Source organism: Canis aureus, chromosome 1 (genome assembly GCF_053574225.1).
Source record: "Canis aureus isolate CA01 chromosome 1, VMU_Caureus_v.1.0, whole genome shotgun sequence".
Taxonomy (NCBI): Eukaryota; Metazoa; Chordata; class Mammalia; order Carnivora; family Canidae; genus Canis; species Canis aureus.
This window is the reverse complement of record NC_135611.1, coordinates 86,070,669-86,092,481: the sequence shown is the minus strand read 5'-3', so window position 1 is coordinate 86,092,481 and position 21,813 is coordinate 86,070,669. Positions and strand designations below refer to the sequence as shown.

The window sequence follows — 21,813 nt, the reverse complement described above, 5'->3', positions numbered from 1 at the left end:
CGACGGCGGCGACGGGGAGCGCGGTGACGTCGCGGGCCCGACGCCCCGCCCCCCGGGTCCCGGGCCCGGTCCAGCCCGGCCCCCGCCGCCCGTCGCGCGGAGCCGAGTCACTGGCGGGGCCGCCGGCCCCAGGGTGGAGCTGCGAGGAGCGAGTCCTGTGGAGAACGCGTTTCTATTTTTAACCCGATTGTCCGCCCTCAGCCTTCCTCCTTCCGATTTTCTCGCTCAGGCCCGCTTCTCGCCATCTGAGTTCTCACGCTTTGTCTCGAGCCCTTGGCCGACATTTCCTTTTCCTCCTCACTCCCCTAACCGCCGCCCTCCCCCTCCCCCGCCCCCGCCCCCGCCCCGGAGTGAGTGGGAGAGGTTTGCCTGGAGAAAAGGAAAAGAGCTCCTCTCCTCTCGCCAGCTTTCGAGGCCTCCCCGGCCCCGTTGCCCTGAAGCCCCTTCGGGCGCTCGAGGGTCCCCCCCGCCCCGCGCGCCGGAGGCCCGGTCGCCGCCGGGCAGCCGCGGGGCAGGCGGCGCTCGTGGCCCGCCCAAGGTCACGGGTGGTGGTGCCGAGTCAGGAAGCGCTCGGCCGACTGGCTGCCAGGCGGCTGGCCCGGGCGGCCCCGGCGTGGTTGTTCGGAACAAACTGTTTTGGCCAGCCTGTAAAATCCCTGGAAATCGACTATTCCAGCAAAGCGTCGTGAACTAGGAAAGCACCCAATGTTCTGCTCAAGACGTTTGGAGCTGCGGGACAAACAAGCTAGACCTGAGGCAGAGCCCAGGACCGGGGCACAGTTGCAGGGGGAAGTTCAACGGCCGGGAGGGATCAGGCCGTGGAGGAGTGAGGCGCAGGCCGGCCCGGAGCTCCTTCCGCAGCAGCAGCAGCAGCAGCAAAACACCCTCCTCACAGCTGATCCCTCCCGGGGACTTCAGCTCAAAAGAACAGAGTTACTAAGACAGAAAGTGCTTCTGAACTTTGGTCGTCAGCAGTGGCCCTACTGAAAAGTACAAGTGATGTTTAAGGGCTTACAGGAGCCGCCGTTAGAACGGAGCGACACAGGTCCCTTCTGTGTTTCCCCAGACTTGCTGACCAGAGGAATCACCTGGAGTGATTATTTTGAAAGATTCCCAGGCGGCTCCCCTGCTCCGCTGCAGGTGCTTTTGGTCGGTCTGGGGTGGAGCTCAGGAACCTGTTTTTTTTTTTTTTTTTAAGATTTTATTTATTCATGAGAGGCCCAGGGAGGCAGAGACACAGGCAGAGGGAGAAGCAGGCTCCATGCAGGGAGCCTGACGTGGGACTCGATCCCGGGACCCCCGGATCACGCCCCGAGCCAAAGGCAGACACTCAGCCGCAGAACCACCGAGGTGCCCCAGGAACCTGTATTTTTAAGTAGTTCTCCAGGTAGTTCTTTTGTGTGTGTGTGTGTGAGATTTGGGGAGAATGCTGTCCTGGTGCCCGGTGCCAAAATTTCCAAATCTGTGCCACAGTAAGGAGAATACGGAGAACATAACTGAGCCTTCCCTTTATGATTTAGGGTTATTGCTGTGGCCAATTAACGTGTTAGAGATGGAGGTGGTTTCAGTCACAGGTCCCCTAATCATTGGACTTTATTTCCTCGAGTGAGTGAAGAAATTAGTAAAAACATAGCAGCTACCATTTAAAAACTGTTTTTCAGTGCTGAGTTTTCTCTGTTTAGGGTCTCATTTAATCTTCACAGGAAGTCACTGAGATAGGTACTGTTGTATCCATTTTTACAGATGATGACTGAAAGGAATGAGTGACCTGCTTGAGGAGCTGAGGGACAGGGAGGTGATTTTTACTGAGAACAAAAATAACTCCGAGATTTCTGTCTCCTACACCGCACCCCCCACCTCAAATTTTATTTTATTTTATTTTTTTTTTAAGATTTTATTTATTTATTCATGATAGTCACAGAGAGAGAGAGAGGCAGAGACATAGGCAGAGGGAGAAGCAGGCTCCATGCAGGGAGCCCGATGTGGGATTCGATCCCGGGTCTCCAGGATCGCGCCCTGGGCCAAAGGCAGGCGCCAAACCGCTGCGCCACCCAGGGATCCCTCAAATTTTAGTTATAAAAAAATGAAACAAGAAAATTCCTGAAGAAGCATATTTGGGGGGGGAAAAACCCCTACCAACCAAAGAGTAATAAAGCAAGCTGATTAATTTTTTAATAATGTATTGCATAATCTATGTTATGTAGCCCTTTCTGCTAATTCATCCTCTCCACCAACCATTTATAATTTTCTCTAAAGAGACTATTTCAACCAAGAATGTGGCTGGTATTGAACCTAATTTTAGCAAGATTCCCCTCCAGCAACTGCCATACTTGTTCTCAAAGTGTGATCCCCGGACCAGCAGCATCAGCAACATCTGGGCACCTGTGAGAAATACAAATTCTCAGGCTCGCACACCAGACCTATAGAATCACACTCTGTGGGGTTGTCTAGTGATCTGTGTTTTAAGTCCTCCATGGGATTCTGATGCACACTCAAGTTTGAGAACCACTTACTCCTACTATACTGCCAGTTGATTTATCTTTTTGATGTTCATACTGTGTGAAGGGAAAGGGCCGAAAAAAAAACCACTTTTTCTCATCTTACTGGTGTAACAGATTAGGGAATATGCTTCTAAGGAGTTTTGTTGCTGCCATTCTAAATTTTCAGATGGACTTCTAAAGATAAACTATAAAACTCAAAATATTTAATAGAATGCTCTTAATATAAGTATGCAAAAGGGCTGTCATTCTGTGGTTATCAGAGAAAGCTTGAAACCAGCCTCTGGCAACAAGATATCAGGGAAAATGGGCATTCTGAAAATGTGGTGTAATCAGTTAACTGTTCAACAATACCTTTTTTTGTAGAATTTCATTACATAGGACATACCAAGGTGACTGATACCTGTCCATTCCTAAGGACTTGCTGAAATTATTTATTTATTTATTTCCATGAAAGTGTTTTTGCACACTTACTACATTCTAGGCACCCAGTCAGTGGGTGCCGAAATATAACAGGCAGGAAAAAAAAAAAGATCTTAGCCTTGTTCTCTTGGACCTTACCGTCATGTTGGGGAGAAGGACATTAACAATATTATCATATAAGTACATAATTATGAACAGGTAAATATTTTGAAAGACAGATATAGTATGTTGTGGGAGCATGTAACAATGACAATGGACACTGAAAATTCGCCCAAGCTGAATTTCATCACTACTCATCCCCATTGCCGGTGAAGCCAGGCTTATTTCTTTAAAGTAGTAAACCATAGTAAACTGGTATGCCCTATGAGAACGTTGAAACACTTTGTATTCTGCTTAAGAATCCAGGTAAAGTTATTGCAGTTTTGCTTACTTTTTTTTTTTTTTTTTGTAATCTAGGCATGGGCTAAAAAAGAGAATTGATTGGAGAAGAGCAAATGTAATTTTCAGTTTCTTAAAAAGTAGAAAATGATATCTCTTAAAAATAGCGATCAAAGTTATTAGTCCTAAAATATAGAAGACTTGGAGTTATTTTACCTTGACATGTAACTTCCCATTATGGAGACAGGAATTGGTTCTTTGGCATTATTATAATACCCTGTCACGGGTAACTACATTTTCTCTCTGTGCTTGAGTAGAGCTTGGTGAAACACAAAGTCTTTGCTACGGTTTTAAAAACTGGTGCGTATTATTTGATGTTCACATAGTGGACTTCCTTCCTTTGTTTCCTAAGCCCTTTCCAAAATCTCAAAGATCAAGGTGGAGAGACTCAATTGTATTTTTATTATTTTCAAAATGATTAGTTGAAAGGATTGCAATATTTAGAGCAAATCAACTAATTAAAAATTTCAGAGTATAACAGATTATTTAATTATGATTTTTTTCTTCTTTAATCATTGATAATGAAGTCATAATTAAAATATCAGTGAATTCAATAATAGATGGGGTTTCAACCCAGCTCAACTAATGGTTGATAATTTTTTCCCTTAAGGAATAGATAAAGCAAGTAGCAATTTAATTATTGTGAAGGACTTTTGGTAATTTTAAAATCCTACTTATTTTCAATGAAAACAACTGGATCAAAGAATCTTCAAGTAAATAGCATGGATATCTTACCTGATTAGAGGAGACTTTCAGACGCAATTCAGATACTATCAGCATAGCCATAAACAATTTTTAAGACAATTTAAATAAACAAAAGCTTTTATCATTTATGTAAATCAAGAACTGAAGGTGAAAGAAATTGATGAATTAATAGATATATATAAAATATACATATATATTTTACTGTAATTGATGAATTAATAGATATATATAAAATATACATATATATTTTACTGTAGATATCACCTTTTAAGACACATGTAAGGTACTTTGGACTCAAAAACTTCAAGAAATCTTTGTGACTGAACAAACTAGGGATGAATGTTAAGTATGAATCTCAGTAGTTAGCTCCAGGATTGGCTCTGAGACAACGCTTTGAAGTATATTGTAACTTGGGCTCATGGGTGGTAGGTGGACCAGAAAGTCAGGAACCAGGTGAGTAATTCAGTGAGAGCCCAGCAACTAGGATGTATAAAGTTCTGGCATTGGGCAGTTGGAACTAAGGTCTTAGATATCACACAACAGAAGAAGATCTCAGAAAACAGTCAGATACCATCAGGGAGGTCAGGATTCAGTCAGAAGATCAACAAGAGAAGTGGGTAGGGTAGGCCCTTGTCCTGGAGGAATGCAAGTTCAAGGAAGAGAGCCAAGGCAAGTGTCTTATGTTTACGTAATGTTTTTCCATTTACAATGTGTGTTCAAATGCATTAATTTGATAAATTCTCACAACAGCCCATTGATCTCGATATTCTCGAGTCTCCTTTTGCAAAGAAATTCACTGAGGCTCAGGGCAAAGTCATATGTCCTGTCTAATGTCATGTACCTAATAACAGTCAAAGCTGGGATTTCAATCCTAGCCTCTGTCTTCTGGTTCAGTATTCTGTGGCCTCTCTAGGAGTATTTCCTTTTTAAATTTGTGTCATAATCATATTTCCCACTAAAATGTAAAGCACCCTTTTACATCTTGTACATCACTCATCTCAGAATTGTGACCATAATAGAAACTTTGATTAGATAGTGTCTTCCTACCTAATAGGCAACTCCTTCCAAATCTGTTTGGTTCTGTCTTCTCTAACTGATTTCTAAATGTGACATGCCTTAAGTCTACTTGAGCACTCTTTGTCCCTCTATTGGACATACTCAGAGTGGTTTCACTCACTTCCATAGATTTAAATGTTATCTGTACTCACTCCTTGGCTTACAAATGCTTGATTTATGAATTTTTTATTTACAAAGATATTAATATCTATTTTAAAATTTTATATATAAACACTTCTCAATCTAACTCAGGATGTTTCTTTTTCCAAAATAAAGGTATGCTATGTCATCAGAAGAGAAATTCATAGCTAGTCACTACTATTGTTGAGTCGTGAATAAATGGGAGGATCTAGGGATAGAGAGGGGTTTATATTTATTCCTGTGGACTCCAAAGTGGCCAAGATAAAGTTAGAACCTTGGAATCCCAGAACAGGTGCTTTTGTTAATGGTATATGTCTGATCTAAGGTCTTCTGTACTGTAATTTACAACATCGTGACCAGCTTTAAGTGTGAAACATACAAATATAGAGAGAAAAATCTTACTTTTTATTGAGAAATTAAAAGTGATGGAACAAGTGGAAGCAAGAAAGAGAAATAAAAAAAAAACCTGTTAGGTTTGTCCATTAACTGATTGAAAAATATAAAACTGTAATTCTTAACAACACACTATCACTGAAATGTATCTAAGCCTACACCCAGGTTTGAGGACTTCTTGAAGCTTCTGATGCTAGATGGAACACTGCTTTGAGCTTCCTAATTATATAGCAGAAGGTAATGTCTTTGCTCATTAGCAAAGACAAAATGTCTTTGCTCAACCTCAAGAAGGCTATTGAAGAGGGAGCTTGGGGGACAAAATAGGAATAGAATTCAGTGGATATCACAGAAGGTTTCAGAGATTTGAGAAGAATGTAATTTTAGAGTAAGATCTGGACTGAAACTGTGGACTACAAATTGGTTAGCAATGGAACAAAGGAACTTCAGAAGAAATTTGGCACCCATCATTATTGTCTTTGAAGGGGACTGAGCTCTTGGGGAAACAACGTCTCTAAAATCCAATGCTCTCTTGTACGTGTCATTGGCTATAGAAACATGGTCTAAATCAATCTCCCTCAGCTTTCCAAAGATCAAAGAATAGATTGCTTTGTAAGCTGCTGCCTGCAGAGAACTGAAGATCACCTGGTGCAATGGTTCTGGTGGGAAGAGGTGCACTTGTGGCTTCTCTTCTAGTCCAGTTCCTTCCTTTCAAAAAGACTTCCCTGGGGGCACCTGGGTGGCACAGTTGGCTAAGAATCCTATTCTTGGTTTTGGCTCAGGTCATGATCTGAGGGCCCTGGGATAAAGCCCCTCATTAGGCACCCTGCTAAGCATGGAATCTGCTTGAGATTCTCTCTCTTCCTCTCTTTTTGCCCCTACCCCTGCAATAAATAATAAATATTAAAAGAAAAAAGACTTCTCTTCCCTCATCCCTTTCTAGCTAGAGGTTAAGTAGCATGCCCTTTTTTGAGTCGCCTTCAGAAAGGGGAAGATGAAATGAATTCCTGCAGTAGGGGTTAGATTCAACCAGATGACTTCTACAGCCCCTGGCAATTATAAGACCCCATGATTTTTCTGAGTGCATATTTGAATGAATAGATTTCTGTTCATTAAATGTTTTAAAGTGTTCTATTCTTTTGTAACCACTTGACCTTATGGCTAAAGTAGAATTTTGAAAGAGAGTAAAAAGCTAGAAATTCAAAGTAAATTAATTAAAAAAAAAAAAAAAGAAAACCAATACAGCAATGTAACTGCATAAGGATTAAAGGAACTATAAAAGTTGTAAGCAAATAATATTTTGTGTATTTATTTTGTGCTTACTTTGTGTTTTTCTATACCTTATATTTAATCCTTGGGATAATCCTTTGAAGTACTGATGATTATGTTCTCGGACAGAGGCAGAGCTGAGGGAGAAGGAAGGAAGTAATAGATGTAAAAATCACATGTTTTATTGAAGAGTGAAGTCAAGCCTGGCTCAGGTTGATTCCAAAATTCGAGTTCTTTCCAGTGTCGGAAATACCTTTCTTAAACTAGGCCTAGATACTTGGAATGAAACCTGAAGGGTCCTTTTGAGCTCTCCACCCCCAGCATGTCCTAGACAACATACTCAGCCTTCAGGTTCTGTGCTAATACTGCTAATAGAAAAGTCTCTACATATGTGCTCACAAGATAACCCACTCCAATCTCCCCAGAATTGTGATACAAGACTTAATCCAGATTATTACCATTATCTAGCTTGCAAAGACCTCAGAAAAAATGTAGCTTTAGTGTTCTATTTAAACATATTCCCTGACTGGGCAGCCTGGGTGGCTTAGCGGTTTAGCGCTGCCTTCAGCCCAGAGCGCGATCCTGGAGACCCTGGATTGAGTCCCATGTTGGGCTCCCTGCATGGAGCCTGCTTCTCCCTCTCTCTCTCTCTCTCTCTCTCTTATTCTCATGAATAAATAAGTAAAATCTCTCTAAAAAAAAAAAAAAACATATTCCCTGACTATTAAGATGACATGTTTAAAGGTCAATTGGCTAAAAACAGCTAACAACTTTTATTTTTAAAGAGCTTATTGACAAATCATGTTCAACAATGTGGCTATTTCTTTCATTTGTACTCAGGTGCAACCCTGTGGACTCTTAACTACAGTCAACCCTCATTATCAGCTAGTGAGTTATATGCCGAACACCTCATCTACAGTAACCTGGATATTTTGCCACTTAGAGCAAATTTGTTTTCCTGTTTTGGAAGGATGTTGGGGAAGAAGGAGAAGGAGGAGGAACAAAACAATAACAAAAGAATTTCAGAGTGGAGTTCTTTCCTGCAGCTGTTTTATTATGCTATTTTAAAAATTTGCTAGTATTAATAATATATGGATATATTCTTTGTATAAAGTTTAAGCAACATATGATTTTAACCTAAAAGTGAGTCTCCTATCCAAGCCACCCCCAAACCATTCTCCTCTTTCCACAGATAATCCTTAGGTACTTATTTGTCTACCCCTAAAAAACTTGTTTTTATGCATTCACGTACTTACACATATCTAGAGACATATTTGTGATTTGTTTACATACTATATAGCTCTGCAATAGTATGCCTAGGGGATCTTTTCATGTCAATGCATAAAAGTCTACCTTATTCATTTTAACAAATTGCTGAGTGCGAGTGTAACACCAGTATGTTAATCATTGTCCTACTGATGGATATTCAGGTTGTTTGCATTTCACAACTATGATAAACAATGCCGATAAGAGCAGTAACTTATTCTGAAAATACAGTGTATTAATACCAATTACTTGCATTTTGAAAACATTTTTTGTGTAAACTTTGACTATGCTCAAATGTCAGTCCTTATGGGTAGAATTAATTTTTAAGAAAGCAGATAAATCTTATTAAGTGATGATCATGTGTCCTTTATCTTTTTCTCTCTCCCTTCCTCCCTCTATTCCTTCCTTCCTTCATCCCTCCCTTCCTTCCTTCCTTCCTTCCTTCCTTCCTTCCTTCCTTCCTTCCTCTTTCTTTCTAACTTTGCGGAAGATAATATGTGCAAGATTCCCTCGGAGAGCAGCTGTGATGTGAAGTTCTGCACCATTTTCCCTCATCCATAGCTAAGGATCAAAATGATAACAGGTAACATTTGTTAGGCACTGACTAAGTACCAGGTTTTGTTGTACTCACTGTACACAATTAATATTAACTTAATTTGTTCTCATAGAAGAATTAAGAAGTAGGCACAATTATTATGTCCATTTTGCTAACTGGAAATTGTCCAAGGTTGGTACCAGACAAATGCGAGGATGTCCACATGGTACACCCTAAAGGCCTGGACAGGGAGGCCTTAACCCTGGTGGTAAATGGCAGAAGGGCAGTCCCATCTCTGCCCAGTGTCAACAGCTCCCAATCAAGATCTGTTCCATACTTCCTGGGGACCCAAGGTCAGGATGATCCATTCCTCGGTTTGCCCGAGACTTTCCCAGTTTTAGTTCTGTGTCCCAGTCAACTTCACAGTTCTGGGCAAACCTAGATGGTGTAGTCACCCTAGCCTGAGTAGTGTTTGTTTTGAGGAAAAGTTGTGGAGAATAGCCTCCTAGTCATCAAGGAGTTTGACAGGACCCTTACTGTGAATGACTGGCAGCAAATATCTACATAAACCGTTTTGTATAGTGAAAGTGTATTTTCAGTGCTACCGCTAGCTAATTTAACTTTAGGAATAAAATTAGATTTAAAAAAAAATTTATTGTGTGTAAATGGTAAAGTCAAGGTTGCTAACTTTCTCTCTCCATAGGGGTACCCTCTGTGACATACAAAAGGATGAAAAAAAAGAAAAGCCCTACCATCTGGGTTGTATTCTAATATATCAGAACACAGAGGATGCTGAAGAGGGACCAAACCACACAAACTCCCAACAGCAAAAGTTATTATTCTTTTTTGACTTTTAATAACAGGCGAATTAAATGCAATATCCTGTCTCTACCCATAATAGGGCCTGCAGAATATCTAATTCTTCCTTGTTTTGATTGCAGTCAACAGTCTTAGCTACTGCATTATGTATATTGCAGAGATTTAGGGCCTGTGTGTGTGTGTGTGTATGTGTGTGTGTGTGTGTGTGTGTGAGAGGGAGAGATCTGGAATTAACCTCATTATAACAAAGATGAAATGTCCCTTTAAGAAAAAATTTTCAAAGCAAAGATTGCATTTTTTTTTTCTTGAACAGTCTGACAATCTTGATATATTTAGAGTTGCAAACAGAATGACTTTTTTTTGTTGTTGTTAACTCAGTCACAAATTGCAAAGGGGATCAGCAAACCAGGAGTCAGTCATGTTTCTTGGCAGATGGTGGGTGCCAAGAGAGGGAACGATGGGACTATGGCCATCCTTACAAAAAGAAACACAAGACATAGGCCTGTTTGGTAAGATTTATAAAGCCTGACATAAAAACTACCTCATTTGAAAATTGCCTTCCCTAAGGAATTATGCTAAAAATGGCCAGCTCCCAGAAATACAAATAAAAGAGTCGACCAACTTTCACCTCTCAATACCAGTTTAGCTCTGGAATTGTGCTTAACACAACACCAAGTGACCGAGTGAGGGACATCTTTGACCAAAACTGTATTTGATACAAGTGTATTTGATACAAGCTCAGGGGTACAGTGGGAGGCCATCAGTTTTGCAACAGTTTGTTTCTTTTCTGATTTAAAACAAAAAGTGATTTTTATGCACCAAGGCATCTAATCCTTTAACAGCATTTATCCTTTGCCAGTCACCACTTTCCTTGGTACATGCCAAACTATGTAATCTGAGTAATGAGAACATTTAGAGTCAAACTTTGGGGGATGTGGTGAGAGACGTGGCCCTGAAAACACTGGGGACACTTTGTCCCCAAGGTTGGGTCAGTAGGGAGGTAAACGATGCTCTGAATAAAGACAGAATGTTCTGAGCTCTTATCAAACAAAAACATTACAAAATTTGCCACCTCAGACTTTTTGATGGAAGAACTAAAGATACGGGTCCTTTTTACTAAAACAATGGACTTTCTGATTCTCTCCAGAATATATTTATTGGACATATATCTCATCCCCAACTGGCAGCGGGCCTCCTGCAGAACAAAGTGAAGGGTGAGCTGGCCTCGTCCCCAGAGGAGCGGGTGTCTCCTGATCTCATCTTCTCCTGCTCTCACTCTCATTACTGTTCCTGCCACTCTGGCTTCCTTGCTCTTCCTCGAACATGCTAGAACACTCGCTTACCTCAGCGCCTTTCTACCTACTGTTTCTTCCATCTGAACAGCTCTTGTCCAAGACATCTCATTTTATTTACTCCCTGGTTAAAAGTCACCCTTAGGAGGGAAGTCTCCTGTGGGCCAGCACATAAGAGAGCATGGTATGTGCGTGCATGCACATACACCTCTATACCCTTTTACTGTTCACTTATCCTATCTTACTTTTCTTCATATCCATTTTCTTATCCTATCAAAATTATACATATTTGTACTTGTTTATGTCTTCATGAAGTGTCTTCCCTTGTTATCATGGAAGTTCCATGAAAGCAGAAAATTAGTCTCTTTTGTTGATTGCTATACCCCTGGCACTTCCAACAGCATCTGGCATCTCCATAGATACACAGTGAGTAATTGTGGACTGATGATTGAGTGAAGCAGTCAAATTGGCTGCTCTATTATTCACACCCAGGAGCTTGGTCTAACTCAGTGCTTTTATGCTTTGATATCCGGAAGATCATGAATCAAATTCCAAGTTACTTAAGAAACCTTCAAGGTCAATAGTTTTATTCTGTGTCCAGGAGAGGATGGAGAGCATGAGAGAGGGCACACGATGAGGCCTCTGTTTCTCCCCAACATCTTCTCCTGTATCCTTCAATTACATCTCTGCCTTTAGCAGCTTTAGACAGTGGGCTTCCTCAAAAGATTTTTTAAAAAAGATTTTATTTATTCATGAGAGACACAGAGGGAGAGGCAGAGACACAGGCAGGGGGAGAAGTGGGCTCCCTGCGTGGAGCCTGATGTAGGACTCGATCCCAGGACTCTGGGATCATGACCTGGACCATAGGCAGATGCTCAGCCATTGAACCACCTAGCTGCCCCCACAAAGATTTCTTGTAAAGGTAGGATTTCCTAAGTTAAAAAATAGCAAACACACACACCAGAAAACAACAACCAAAAAAGAGAGCCACCATTTGAAGGAATCGGGGTGAGGGATGTTCATTCTTTGCCTCTTCACTTCTATCTCTATCCCTTAGGAACCTGCAAGAAGGGTGTATGATCTTGGTGAGTGAGTTGGCTGGATTCTAGTGGTGACTCAACTTACCCCAGGACAGAGCCTGGCCAAGGCCATAAACGAAAGTTAGAGTTTCATGTTTTAACTGTTTTAGAAAATAACCTTTAAAGGTAGTACAATGTTAGGAAATTTTTTTTTTCTCTTAATCACCTTATATTTCAGTGTGAGAGAAGTTAAATCAAATGCAAGTCTTTGTAAATATATGCAAGGTCTTTCCTGAAGAGTCCTTATTTTGAGAGATAAAATTTGCATCATTCACAGGGAGGCTATTAGAAAAACAGCAGCACCTAAGACTTAAACAATAAAAAATTGTTTGGATTCTTACCAGTTGTCCACTGTTGACTGTTGAAGCGGACAGCTGTGAGCTCTGTGCTCAGAGTTTTCACATGGCTTACATGTCCTTGGGGGGATCCTACAGTTGTCATTTAAACAAACATATCTTTGTCGTGTTGAGAGAGGCATCTAATTTCATTCTGTTGGAGTGATGTGATCTAGGGTTGGTGCTAGGCAATTGGGAATATTCAGTACAATTCAGAACGCCATAGGAATGAAGATTCTCACCGTCTTTGGCAAGTTCTTGTCAATAACTGGCTGAAGGGGATTGAATGAAGGCCACCTATCAAACCGCCTGAAGAGAACCCTGTTCATTTGTTTTTAATTACTTTGCTAAACACTGGCTCCTGAACTCCCAACTCTGTCCCAGCAGATCTATTTTCTCCAGGAGCTGCTTTACTGCCTTCTGAATGTCTCTTTGGAGTTTTTTTTTTTTTTTAAAGATTTTATTTACTTAGAGAGAAAGAGAGAGAGAGAGAGAGATCCTGCACCTGTGCATGAGCAGGGGGTAGGGGCAAAGGGAGAAGGAGAAGCAGACTCCCTACTGAGCAGGGAGCCCCACATGGGGCTCAATCCCAGGATCATGGTATCATGGCCTAAGCCGAAGGCAGATGCTTCACTGACTGAGCCAGCCAGGTGCCTCTTTAACATATATGTATTTTTAAATTTTTATTTTTATTTATTTATTTGAAAGAGAGAGAGAGAGAGAGAGAGAGCATGGAAAGAGGGGAAGAGGGAGAGAGAAAATCTCAAGCAGATTCCCCGCTGAGTGCAGAGCCCAATGCCTGGATTGATCTCACAACCCCAAGATCATGACCTGAACTGAAATCAAGATGCCTAATCAACTGAGCCACCCAGGCACTCTTCTTTTTCCTGTATTTTGTGCACACCTTCAACATACCAGTTTTTCTACAGCAGAAATAGATTTTAAGCTGACTCTAGGTCTGGTTTAGAGCTTATTCTATTGACAAATAGTACTAACACCTCTGGCATAGCATTGGGGTAGGGATTTTCTTTTTTTTTGCTAGTTTTTGCTATTTATTGCTATTTTAATCTCTCTTATTATGTACCCCTCTCAATAATGAAAACCTTCAAAGACTACCTCTTGCCTGCAGAATAAAGCCCACATATAGCAGTCTGTTGTGAGAGGCCCTCTCCATTGTGGCCTTCTCCCTGTCTTCCATGAAGAACCTATTTTCAAGCAGCCTAGCCTTCTTACCATTGAACAAAGCCTTACTTTGCTTTCTGTAACCTCGGTGAAGGCAGTTGCCTTTTCTAGGAATACCCTTCCAATTATCTTAGGTGATTGAAACCTGATTCAGTTTTAAAGACTCAACTGAGTATTGTTTCTCATTAGTTTGCATGAGGCTTGTGTCACTGGTGATAGCCAATGTGGTACTGTGCATATAAGGGCAGCTGTATGATCTCCAAATAGGAGCTTGGTGAGTGAAAGGACCAGTTCTAATTGATATTTTTTTAATTCTTTTTTTTTTTAATTATTTATTTATGATAGTCACATAGAGAGAGAGAGAGAGAGGCAGAGACATAGGCAGAGGGAGAAGCAGGCTCCATGCACCGGGAGCCCGATGTGGGATTCGATCCCGGGTCTCCAGGATCGCGCCCTAGGCCAAAGGCAGGGGCTAAACCGCTGCGCCACCCAGGGATCCCTATTTTTTTAATTCTTTAAAGTGCTTTGAATATCATCTATGTTGAAAGTATCTCTGCTGAAGGCAAGGAGAAGTGAATAAACTCAGAATTAAGAACTTGTGTTATATACCTTTTTTGAGGCTCTATGATTATGTTTATCTATCTAGTGGAAGCCTAGGGAAATTCAGGTGATTTTGAGTGTGTGTGTGTGTGTGTGTGTGTGTGTGTGTGTTTTCCTTTTCTTTGTCTGGAGAAATATGGTCACAGAGATGTGAAATTTTCCCCCCTGGAAGAATTCACAAACCTCTCCTGGAGAATGTAATCATTTGGAGAATGTATTTCATTTTCTATTTACTTTGCAATCTAGAATGTTCTTTCATGACTGTTATTTCTTTTCAGTCTCATGACAGTGGTAAGACACGTGTTTTTCTTTCTGCTTATAGATGAGAAACTTATGACTCAGACAAGTTTAGTAACTCAATCAAATTATGAGGACAACAAAAGTAGAGCCAGGCATCAAACCCAGGTCTTCTGATGCCAAAGCCAGTGTTCTTTCTTCTATACCACCACTGCCATCTGGAACCTGGCAAGAGTTTATACTTTATTTCTATTGTTTCCCTTCAGAAAAGAGCAGCTTTGAAAATATATTTTAAAAATAAAGTCCTTTAAGTAATTTTTTTTCTTTTTTGATATGTCATAACTTGGTAGCTCGTATATGTAATTTGGCAAAGAAAGGAGTGTCATAGAAGGCTCTATGTCTGAAATTCTCCTAAGATGCTCTTGCCCTGAATTATGTTATCAAGGCACAGGAAATGCATTTGCTGTTGGATCTCCTGCCACTGATACAGTGACAGGAAACATAGTGACTATAAAAGCCACCTGTCTTTAAAATACCTTTCAAATTCATAAGGGTAGCTTCAAGTTCAAGACATCAAGATGAGCACACTTATTTCTTTCTCCTTCACTCATTTAGAATAATATTAGAAAAACAAAAAATATGCAGCACCCACAATGGAAAGAATTGTAGGTAGTTGTGAGCAGATGAGAAGAGGGAAAACAGATGCTTTAAGAGGCTTATAAGTGGAGCAAAGAGGAGGAAACAGCACTCTAGAATATCAGAGAAAGGAAGTGCAAGGATAGACGTCACCAAGTTGCCTTGAGAAGCTTTGGACTCAGAACTGGAGCTTTAGTCCAAGATGTCCAACAGCCAGGGAGTAGGTGTTCCAGAAAGACAAAGCAGTCATCGTAGAGGGAAAGATGTTGTTAAAGAAATAATGTCTCCAGGGGCACCTGGGTGGCTCAGTGGTTGAGCATCTGCCTTCGGCTCAGGTCATGATCCCAGGGTCCTGGGATCGAGTCCCACATCAGGCTCCCTGCACAGAGCCTGCTTCTCCCTCTGTCTATGTCTCTGCCTCTCTCTCTCTGTCTCTAATGAATAAGTAAATAAAAATCTTTGAAAAAAAAGAAAAAAAAAAGATTCGAAAAGCAATGTGTCCTGATTCTACGGGAAGAGGCCAGTGGAAGTTCTGAGTTGGGTACTTCCCTAGACTCTGCTCTGTATTCTTCCCTCTGCTGACCGTAATCTCTATTCTTTCTCTGCAATAACTCTTAACCATGAGTGCAATAGCTTTCACTTGAGTTCTATGAGTTCTTCTAGTGAATTATCAAACCGGAGCCTGGTTTGTTAGAACCCCTAGAACTTTCAGTTGATGTCAAAAGTGAGGGTGGTCTTATGTCGGCTGTGTTCCCTCTAATCTTGCAGTTATTATGCTTCTTCTCAGGGATACACAGAACTTGTTTAGGGGAATAATGAAACAGCATCCAGGGATGACAATTATGTAGTAGACCAAGGGAGGAAATTGGTTTAATTTACAACAGATATAGGCAGGCCTGTAGAAAAAATATTTTCAAGGGAAAGATGAAATTTGTTTCAGATAATAGCTGCTGTTAATAAGAAGTTGCAAGGTATTGCACGGTGGGAAAGCCTGTAACTCTTATATTCACAAAGTAAAAAAGAATAACCTGAAATTCTAGGTAGATAGAAACACTTTCCCAGGATGTCATGTTTCAAATACTAAACAATTTAACACCTGGCTATTTTTCAGTGGTTAGTAAAGTGTAAGACAGGAGGCTGTATTTAACCTTGGTGCTTGTGCATTTTCCTCTGAGTGGCACAAGGGTTGTGACATGAGAAATGTAGGCAAGAAATGTAATTATGAGCATTTTCTGACTTTGTGATGAATATTGTGATGAATAGTCATGATAATGTAAAATTTGTTTACTGGTTTCAGCTTTTAAAATAAACCTGTGCACAAAGCATGGAAGAGTTAATCATGATTAAAAACAAACACTAATACTCTCGCTTTGATGATGTTCAGATAGAGCTCTAGGTGACAGGTGTTGGGAGATGAAAGTTAGGCAGGAGAGGAGGATGCAGTGCTAAGGGTACAAACACCCTCATTTTACAAAATGAGAAGTCAAGAGAATCTGTTGAAAATGGATGAAAAATGACACAGTGATGACAGAAGTGACACAGCAGAGCATTGGGTTAGAGAATGCTCTACCTGGAAAAATGCAAAACTCAACCCAATCACATCATCAACAAAAACATCAATTCTAGGTAAACTGTAGATGCTTTAACTATGAAAGGCAAAACAATGAGGCTTTGGAAGATAATAGGGGAGAATAAATTCATGATCCCAATAGGAAGGAATCATTTTTAAACATATTGAACGTGAAGGTGCCCCAATCTTAAAGGTAAGGATTGATGAATTTGACTATAGCTAAATTAAGAATATTAAAAATATCTGAAATGGCAAAAAGGCAGGTCACAGATATGGAGCTATTTGGAGAACTCATAATTAACAAAGTGTCTATATCCAGAATATGTGAAGAACTCCGATGACTCAATAAGAAAACACAGTTTGATAGAAAAATGGGCACATTTTTAAACAGCCTCTTTAAAACAGTATATGTGTAATTGGTCAATAAACATAACAAAAGGTGTTCAATCTCATTGGTCCTCAGAGAAATGCAAATTAAAACTGCAAGGAGATGCTGCTACACATCCATAAGAATGGCTGAAATTAAAAAGTTTGACAAAATAGCAAGGATTTCCAGGTATATTGAGCACCTGGAACTCTCATCCAACTGCTGGTGGGCATGGAAACTAGTCCAACCAATTTGGAAAGCAGTTTGACCTTATTTACTAGAATTAAAGATACTGTACCTCATGACCTAGCAGTTTCTCTCTCAGGCATATATCCAACAGAAATATGTGCTAATGTGTAACAGGAGACACATATAAGAAAGCTTAGAAGCTATTTAATTATTATAATTTTATTTATAAGTGTAAACATTGCAACAACCTAAATGGATTAATAAATTGAAGTATGGTTATATAGTGGAATACTACATAGTTATGGATATGAGTTACAACCAAACGCTGTAACATGAATGAATCCTATAAAAGTAATATTGAGCTAGAAAAAAACTGATATAGAAGAATATATACTGCATGATCCCATATACATAAAGTTAAAAAACAGGCAAAACTACCATGTGGAGTGATGCATTCTCAGATGGCAAAAAGTATTAAAAAAAGCAAGGAAATGAAGACCACAAAAGTCAGGAGTTACATTTAAGGAAAGTGAGTGAATTATGACTCAGAAAGGCATGTAGGGAGCTTCTGGGGGCTGGAACGGCTCTACTTAATCTGAGTAGCCAGTCCAGTTTGCTTCAGATGCATCTATGCTTTATGCCCTTTTTGATGGGTGACGTATTTTATGCACCAACTCCAGCTAAATTCTCTTCTGCAGTCACAGGAAGTTAATAGGAAAATCTCCAAATGACAAACATATTATTTGGAAATAAGAACCAAAATAAACAGTAAAAGTATTGTTTTCTGTTCCACATTTTTCCTTTTTAAATAACGTATACTTACTAATTTCATCATCAAGAAAATCTATCACATTGTATTTACATTTTTGTATTTGAAAACATCTATATTACCAGGTACCCAGATTATAAGCAAATAAATTTGCTGGCTGAGTTGACTTAGTTTGAAGAATTTTAATTTTGGAATGAATTATTTTGCCTTGCCCTATATATTTATGGAAATTATCTTATGCATTCAATAAAACGTTGCCAAAATCCTTTCTTTTTTCTGTGTGACTTTTCACACAACCTTTGAGAACTTTGAAAAGGCTAGAAATAATGAGCGAAGGTCTTTTTGTTTCAGGAACAACATCTTTTCATACAGTTATTGAGGACTGTGGCCATGAGGAGAGTTCATAGTCACAAGTTGGCCTTTTATCTTTCCTGACTTCATTGCATTTTAAAGGTATTTGTTATTAACATAAGTAGCAACAATCACAAACAACCACCATCACCAGTCAAATAACCAAACAAACAAAAGAAAATATCTACCACTGTACAAAAACCCAGGGTTATGAAGCTCCTTCCTTCCTTCCTTCCTTCCTTCCTTCCTTCCTTCCTTCCTTCCTTCCTTCCTTCCTTCCTTCCTTCCCTCCCTTCTTTCTTTCTAAAAAATATTTTATTTATTGATTTGAGAAAGAGAGAGAGTGAGCAGGAGTGTGGGGGAGCGAGGAGGGGCAGAGGGAGAAGAAGGAGCAGATTTCCTGCTCAGCAGAGAGCCTGACGTGCGGCTCAACATCATGACCCTGGGATCATGACCTGAACCGAAGGCAAATGCTTAACCAACTGAACCACCCAGGTGCCCCTGAAGCTTCTAAGAGCTAACCTAAGGAAACAATGCCCTCATCACCCACCACTTCAGGGATGTTGCAGTATATTTAAGGTGAAGCATAGCTTTAATATCAGACATTCTCATTAGTATTTTACCCCAGGACTTTTCACCAGAGAGACAAGACACTTATAAATCATTTTAATTGCCAATTTAAACACATTCTGAGTTCACTGATAAACCATACAAGGAAAAAGTTGCTTCTCAAATACTGAAGCTGCCTACTTCTTGATTCCTTGTTTGCATTTACTCCTTTTGGATTAGTTTCTATTGAAAAGAATCACAGTTATTGTGGTGAGCATTTCATAATGTATATAATTGTTGAATCACTTACGTTGTACACCTGAAACTAATATTATATGTCAGCTATGCTTCAATTAAAGAGAAAAAAGAAAAAAGAAAGATAGCAGGAAAAAGGTATGTAAAATTTTCTTTCCAAAAAGGCTCTCTTAAAAAGAAAAAGGTTTTAAAAATTAGTGTAGACAAACATTCTTCCAATATTAAAAGAAAGGAGATTTGAAAGTTGAGGTTCTCCTCTATTAAATTAACTTCTAAAAATATGATGAATTAAACTCCCACACCCTTGGACAGGGTTACCATAACATCTATGATGAAATCAGAAATTTTTATAAAGGGAAAAATAGTCCTTGTTCCAACTCGGTAGCTCTCTTTGACTTTCTAGCTTATGTAGAGAAATAAATATGACTGCTTGCTCTGAGGAATCTGTTGTCTCAAGGCAGTTAAGAAGCACCATCAATCAATTATTCTTGTATGTTTTAAAAAATATTGTGTGCTTTAAACTCGCTTTTTAAGGAAGCATATTGAGACATCTGGATTCCTTTGCCTTTAGATTTTTGGAACTATCAGAATTTTGGAACTATTTTGGTCTCTTTTCAATTGTAAACTATTCATCGGATCATAATGTCTCAGTACTTTTCAGTGTTTACAATAAAAATAATTGACACCCATTGCACTGATTTATGACATGGATGGGAGCCCCCCAGCTGCCCCGTCTCATTTCTGGCAGGTCACCTTGTCTCTGCTTCTGAGCTGTGTTGCAGCTAGGCAAGCTCACTACTGTATTTTTTTCAAACTTTCAATGCACATTTCCAAAGAATAGTCATCTTGGTCCATCTATGCTCTAAGCATTGATTAGATCTTTCTTGAAGAAGCTTCCATTTCAGGTATGGGAGTTAGAAGATAAGTAGTTATAAGCATAAAGGTCAACAAATCTGTTTTTAAAACAGGGCTGACAACCAGCTGCAGGCACTGGGTTCAACCTACACGTGTGTACTCTAAAATCAGTTCTGACTCATCTGCTCTGTCTGCTTGGCACCCCTGTTTACAGGACGCCTTGAGCCTTCTCCTGTAGCAATGCTTTTGGTAAATAGCTTACCGTTGCTGACAGGGTGGATGAAAAAGAGGACAGCCTGATCTCGGTTGATAAAATGTGTACCATGGTGAAGGCATGTTTTGTAAAGTCTTGAGCAATTATTTAAAATGTCTGTGTGTGTGTGTGTGTGAGTGTGTGTGTGTGCGCGTGAGCTCACTTTATGTGCTAGGTAATGATTCATGTTCTGAGGGTGTGTTTTTCTCTCTTAAAGAGCTGGCAGCCAGCCCGCCCTCTCAGAAATGGGAAATTTCTTGAGCTAATTTGGACATGCAGGCTACGTTTTTACACCACAAAGCTGTAACGCTTTGTCCAGACAGTGCTGCCAATTATCTGTGAATATCCTTATTCAGTAAAGACTTAAAAAACCCCAAACACAAAAAAGCCAGATCTTTTTGCCTGTTTGGCATATAAACATTCAGGGTGATTGTATATTGATATCACTTCTGAAGCAGAATGGAGTTATCTAAAGGGGTGACCTGATTATCTTGGTGAAGAGCATATAGCTACCATCCATCTTCCGAAAATAGACCCTTGGGTTCAAGAGCAGGCCAGAAGGTGAGAACTTTTGGATTAAACCCCGGGATAATAAGGGTTGGGCCCAAGAATTTAGGCATTTACTTACCTCCTTACAGGAAAATACAGATCAAATAATTGATCTGGAGATGAGGATGAGGGCACCTCCATTTGTTGCGTTCGCAGGGCTAAACTTTTCAGTGGGCTCCTTCCTTCGGCACCAGGAGCCTTACTGCCCTGTGGTCACCGCAGTCTCTCTGGCAAGAACAGTGAGAAGATTCTGTGGTGAGAATCCAGGGAAAACCCGTGTGGCATGTCCAACTTAGTCAACCAGGAAACAGGCAAAAATGAAGGCAGATTTTGTGAAAGTTTTGTTTTGTGTTTCCTGCAATATAAGAAAGCAGAGTTTTCTGTGAGGGCAGAGAGATGCAGGAGGGAGGCTAGGATGACCGATTAGAAGAATAAGTACAGGAGGCAGAGAGGTGTCAGCACGCACTCTTCCGTGGGTCCTTAAAACAGACAAGCAAATAAAGCAAGCAAAAAATGTGCTTCCCAAGTAGAGGCTGGAGGATTAGTTTTGTCGCTTTCATAGAGGGCCTTTTAATTTACAGCGCGCTGGCGTGAGGTATTAGGTCTGCCACCAATTAACTTGGAGTGTCAACCTATGTGCCAAGCTGTGTAGTATGTGCTGGGAACTCAAAAGTGTGTAAGAAACAGTTTTTGCTCTTAAGGGTTTCTTAAGCTCCCCGGGAGAGAAATACTTACAAATAATTACAATACTATGTGATAAGGGCTAGAATAGCAGCAAAAAAACAAACAAACAAACAAAAAAACCTCCCAAATACATGTACTATGATTACACATTCTGCCTAAGGTGTTTGGGACTGGAGAAATAATTTCTGCACTTGACCTTGAAAACTGTGTGGGACTGAGGCAGGGGAGGCCATTCTAGGCAGAGAGGAGAGCCTGGACCAAGGCCTTGAAAGGGTGGCTGTTGGTGGAGGATGGGGCTATTTTAGAGAGGAGAGAGTAAGTGTTTGAGAGTCAGAGGACAACTCCAGGTTGCTAACCCTGCTAGGTGGCCGTTAACTGGATGTGTGATTTAGGGTACATTACTTAGTCTCTGTGAGTCTGTTTCTGCATCTGTAATATGGGGGCATGATTATTCCTCCGGCAGGGTTGTTGTGAGAATTAGAACCATCAAAAGAAAGGGGCTGGAACAGTGTGTGGACAAA

The 21,813-nt window shown here is 40.3% G+C and overlaps 3 long non-coding RNA genes across 4 annotated transcripts in view; 2 read left to right on the top strand and 1 right to left on the bottom strand.

Moving 5' to 3' along the window:
* The first annotated feature begins 64 nt into the window (after window positions 1–64).
* On the top strand, window positions 65–10,679 carry LOC144319280 (uncharacterized). 2 transcript variants are annotated; one of them, XR_013385156.1, is made up of 4 exons: window positions 65–1,387; window positions 7,761–7,808; window positions 8,677–8,769; window positions 9,425–10,679. It is a non-coding gene; the product is annotated as an uncharacterized LOC144319280 (long non-coding RNA). The 2 variants fall into 2 exon arrangements; XR_013385158.1 differs by lacking the exon at window positions 7,761–7,808 and having other exon boundaries at window positions 66–1,387.
* LOC144319324 (uncharacterized) lies at window positions 1,179–21,315 on the bottom strand. Its single transcript, XR_013385192.1, has 2 exons — window positions 20,688–21,315; window positions 1,179–2,382 (listed from the first exon to the last, which is right to left on the bottom strand). It is a non-coding gene; the product is annotated as an uncharacterized LOC144319324 (long non-coding RNA).
* The window catches only part of LOC144319317 (uncharacterized), a 52,205-nt gene continuing 44,326 nt past the window's right edge, over window positions 13,935–21,813 (top strand). Inside the window, exons 1-2 of the long non-coding RNA XR_013385183.1 lie at window positions 13,935–16,664; window positions 18,148–18,249. This is a non-coding gene — a long non-coding RNA (uncharacterized LOC144319317). The remainder of the gene's footprint in view (window positions 16,665–18,147; window positions 18,250–21,813) is intronic.